Genomic DNA, 5,069 nt, shown 5'->3' on the forward strand with positions numbered 1-5,069 from the left:
GACTTTTGTAACACACACAACTTTTGAACCGTATGACCGATTTTAAAAAATGAGGTACCATTGGATTCCCTGGATCAAGACGAATTAAACCCACCCCATGGCGTCAATTTCCGGTTATATAGATTTTCCGCTATTTCCGGTTTTATCAAAAACCTTTGAAAGCCTTCTCCTCCTACAATTTTTGGCAAATCTTCTTCAAAATCACCAGAGATGATCTTCAGACCTAGCCTCACAAAATTTATGGAAATAATTGTGATCCTCACAACCGTTTGTCCGGTACAGCCACTCAAATTCAGCTGAAAAGCGGCCAAACAGGAAGTGAAGTCATATGTCAGCAAATATTTGAGTGAAATTTACGCCATAGGGTGTTTTAGTTCGTCTTGATCCAGGGAATCCAATGTTACCTCATTTTTGAAAATCGGTCATACGGTTCAAAAGTTGCGTGTGTTAACACAAGTCCAACTTTGACCCGTTGGTGGCGCTAGAGTGGTATAATGAGAGACATGAAACTTTGTATGAATAAAGAAGAGACTGTCTTTAATGATTGTGCCAAATTTCACAAAAAGTTACCATATGGTTTGTCCGGTACAGCCACTCAAATTCAGCAGAAAAGCGGTCAAACAGGAAGTGATGTCATATCTCAGCTAATCTTTGAGATATCAACACCAAACTGGTATATCACTTGGATGACACTACACTATGTTCCCATGTGCAAAGGCAACTTCATATCTTGAAAAATGATTGGTATAAAGCAAATTGGATACATTGTTAACGCTAAAATAATGCTTTACACATCTGCAGGTCAAAAAGTGAAACTCTGATTCAATCACAAGTTCATATGAAGACACTTGAGAATGTTTAGTACACAAATCTGAAAAAAAGTTGACTGTAAGATGAAAAGTAGATTTTTGGTGAATATTTGAAACATGCATGCTTGACTACTTGCTAGGGTGGTTCTCTATGTCTCTCTGTCTCCTCATCCGCGCGGCTCCTAAATCTCACACACACAGTCTCCCCTTAACACACGCGCAGGCTTTGTTTTACGCACACACATACTCACAGACACACAGCTTGCTGTCACACACATACATTCTCACAGACACACAGGGTAAGCGCACACACACAACCTCCACTCAGTCTTAACTTCAAGGCAAAAGCATTGTAAATGTTGGATTTGAAATGTAATATCCCATTGGCAAGTCTGCAGCATGGATTTTTCTATACAGTGACAAATTGTCACAAAATTTCATTTTTCCCTGGTTCGCAATGTTTGAAGGAGGAAACCGCCATCGCTGCTTGCAGCTATATTTAGGTTTCCTCCGTAGGGAGGTAACCTATTGTTATTGTAGGCAAAAATTCTTGTACCATGGGAGTCAATGGCAGCCCATAGAACCATATGGTAACTTTTTGTGAAATTTGGCACACTCATTGAGGACAGTCCCTTCTTCATTGACACCAAGTTTCATGGCTCTCATTAGACCACTCTAGCGCCACCAACAGGCCAAAGTTGGACTTGTTTTAACACACGCAGCTTTTGAACCGTATGACCGATTTTCAAAAATGAGGTACCATTGGATTCCCTGGATCAAGACGAATAAACGGACCCCGCTCCGCGAAAGCGTCCGGTGTATAGATCTTCCGCTATTTCCGGTTTTATCAAAAACCTTTGAAAGCCTTCTCCTCCTACAATTTTTGGCAAATATTCTTCAAAATCACCAGACATGATCTTCAGACCTAGCCTCACAAAAGTTATGGAAATAATTTTGATCCTCACAACCGTTTGTCCGGTACAGCCACTCAAATTCAGCTGAAAAGTCGCCAAACAGGAAGTGAAGTCATATCTTGGCAAATCTTTGACAAATCAACACCAAACTTGATATGTCACTAGAAGACACTACAACATGTTGCCATGTGCAAAGGCAACTTCATATCTTCAAAAATGATTGATTTAAAGCAAATTGGATAAATTGTTAACGCTAAAACAATGCTTTACACATCAACAGGTCAAAAAGTGATACTCTGATTGAATCACAAGTTCATGTGAAGACACTTGAGAATGTTTAGAACACAAATCAAAAAAAAAATTGACTGTAAGATGAAAAGTAGATTTTTGGTGAATATTTGAAATACGCATGGTTGAGTAAGAGCTAGGGTGATTCTCAAAGGAATGTGTGCCTTTGCGCCGCGTGGTTTAGACACAGTGACGACACATGGTACCCATAACAACGCTGGAAGGTGAACAGACAACCATTTTGTCACTGAGCAATGTACACGATTTTTTTGGAGTCTAGAAGATTGTCATTTACATTTGACCGTAAGTAATGGAAGCATGTCTACTACTGTTTAATTTGTATGTTAACCTCAATACAATTGAATTGTGTTTGTATTCTCGGTTGCTGTGTAAAGTTGAGGTGCTGAATTAATGTGTGTTCGTAAGCAATGGGCTATGTCTTTTAGCATAGCAAGGTATAAAACATTTGACTTGTGGGACGGCGAGTGAAGTTAATGTAATGTATATGCATGTACAGTTAGGTTATTTGTTCGTCATGTAACTAATTGTGTTGTTCAAATTTCTGGCGGACTTGGGCTGGGCTTGGTTATTACTCTGTTGAACGCTGATTGGGCTTGGACAGAAAAGTTCGGCCCCGTTCATGCTGTGATGTTCATGTGTTTGCAGAGGTAATTGTGTAAGCTTTAAATATTAGCATAGTTGCAGGGCTCGACTAGAAGGCAATTAACAGAGGCAATAGCTATATGTGTTCAGAAAGTGATTTAACCAAAGGATAGAACTTTGACACAGTTCGTTTGCGTTGATGAATGAAAAGTAAAGCTTTATTGACATCTTCCAGCATCGCTTTTTGGTTTCGTATTGTATTGTGGATGTTAGATGTGGTTTCGTATTGTGTTGTGGATGTTAGCCTATAATTAATATCTTGCAAAGCAGAGATACTCTTCCAGGTTCTCTATCCATGGGGGGGCAACCATAGATATATAGAATTACTAGATACATTATCCGCGTTGCCGGCCAACGGAGTCGAACGTCCGCAGAGGTCGGCCATCTTACCCCGGGCAGATTGCTCACCGTAACATTGTTGTGGTAGTGAAAAATGTACTTTTTAAATAACCATAGCTTGCTCAATTTTCAACCGATTTTTAAACGGGTTGGTTTGTTATAAACGTCAGAGATGTAGCTATGACACTATGTACAAATAAATACTTACAGTGCATGAAATGCCCCGTATTGTTATTCCTTCGTTTCTTATACTTATTATTCTTTGTACCGACTTCTGTGCTTAATTCAGCTCGAACACCTTAACGTAGAAACTTCATTCAAAATGTGTTGTGTAGGTCTTGTAAAGGACACTAGGATGATGTATTTATCATATTTTTAAACGTTATACTTTTTAAAACATTAAAGAAAAACTAATACAATTTTTCCCATTGACTTACATTGGGCCATCGTGACGTCATAATATGTCTTTAAACTGGCTTGCAACTGTGCTTCACTGACAATAATGATCTAAAGTAGGTACAATATTTCCCTATACAAATATACATCAAGAAATGATGCATGTTGAAATCCCCACCCTGTACAGAGATGTATTTATGACACTGCATACTTATGAATAATTATAATTATAACCATGGGTTTTCATGTGAAAATAACATTAAACAGAACAGATAGGTGTAATAAATACACACATGCACAAGGTGTTTTTATTACCTGAATACAGTAAAAGACAGTTAAAGACACAAAACTCAGGAAAACCATGACAATGTACAAGCACCGCCTCGCCATCGAAAGAGGCAGACACAGGCAGACCTGGCTGACCGGAGAGGTTGTGGGTACTGTACTTTTACAGTAAATTACTGGCTACTAGTTGCATTACTTTCACAATAATTTCACAGTTATTTATTTTAAATATTTCACAGTAAAGTACTGTACATGTTTCACAGTAATTACCTGTCAACATTTCACAGCAAAATGCAATGCAACTACAGCGGTATATTGTAACTTCACAGTTGTCATGCCATTGGATTACTGTGATATAGCAGTATGTAGCTGTGGAATTACATCGTCTTGCTGTATATAAATTACAATAATTGTCCGTTTTGTTATGCTTTTTACTGTAAAGGTAATGCAACTAGTAGCCAGAAATGTACTGTACATTTACAATTTAAATAACTCTGCAAAATACTGCAAATTTGACTTATAAACTGTGATTTATAAAAATGCACACGACAAATTCACATTTACAAAGACCACTCAAAGTCCACGCCTCTCCTTCGAGCCTTGTTCTGAGTAAATGCCCAAGATGCACCTGTAAACAATAAGCAAAGACAACTTTCAGTTTTACAGATTTTATATTGCATTGTTTTTAAAGGCACATGCAGTGGTGCCCCTTCCCCTTTAACCAAATCGTACACCAAATAAATTAGTATTGAAAGCCAAGCCAGATAAGAAATTGGCTTCCATCGTAGGGCGAAGACCTTAAAATACAGTTCATAAATATATTTTAAGAAAATATCATCCTTAAATATAAATAACAACTATAGCAACTTTGTAGTGATTCATGAATATAAGCTTAATTTGATCAAAATGTAATTTGCTAGTTTGATGAAACATTCAATGACGGATCAAAGTACAATAGTAAAAAGAGAAACACTTATTTTCCCCATCAGATGAAATCGTTTTTTGCCCCTTTGGCAAGGTGTTCTTTTTACCCCAACAGCCTGCTCCACTCTTGTTAACTGCCTCTGAAAAAGAATGGAGAGCAATTACTGACAGATACTGAGAGATAGTAGTCTAGCAAATACTCATGCATATCCTTCCTATTGACATGTAAAGACCACCAAATGAAAACACATAGTTTGCACCTTCCTAAGATATAAAATACTGTATTGTCTGTGATGCGAGCTTTTTGGAGAAACACAGCTTTGAAATTACTTAGTTGCTGCAGCTGGAGGCTAACATTAGCTCACTTTTGCGCATATTTGCACTAATAACTGCGTATTCTCGACCAAATAACTGGCACGCTATGCTTCTTAAAGACATCAGGGGACCATTA

The sequence above is a fragment of the Sprattus sprattus genome (assembly GCF_963457725.1).
Source record: "Sprattus sprattus genome assembly, chromosome: 21".
In the NCBI taxonomy this organism is placed as follows: domain Eukaryota; kingdom Metazoa; phylum Chordata; class Actinopteri; order Clupeiformes; family Clupeidae; genus Sprattus; species Sprattus sprattus.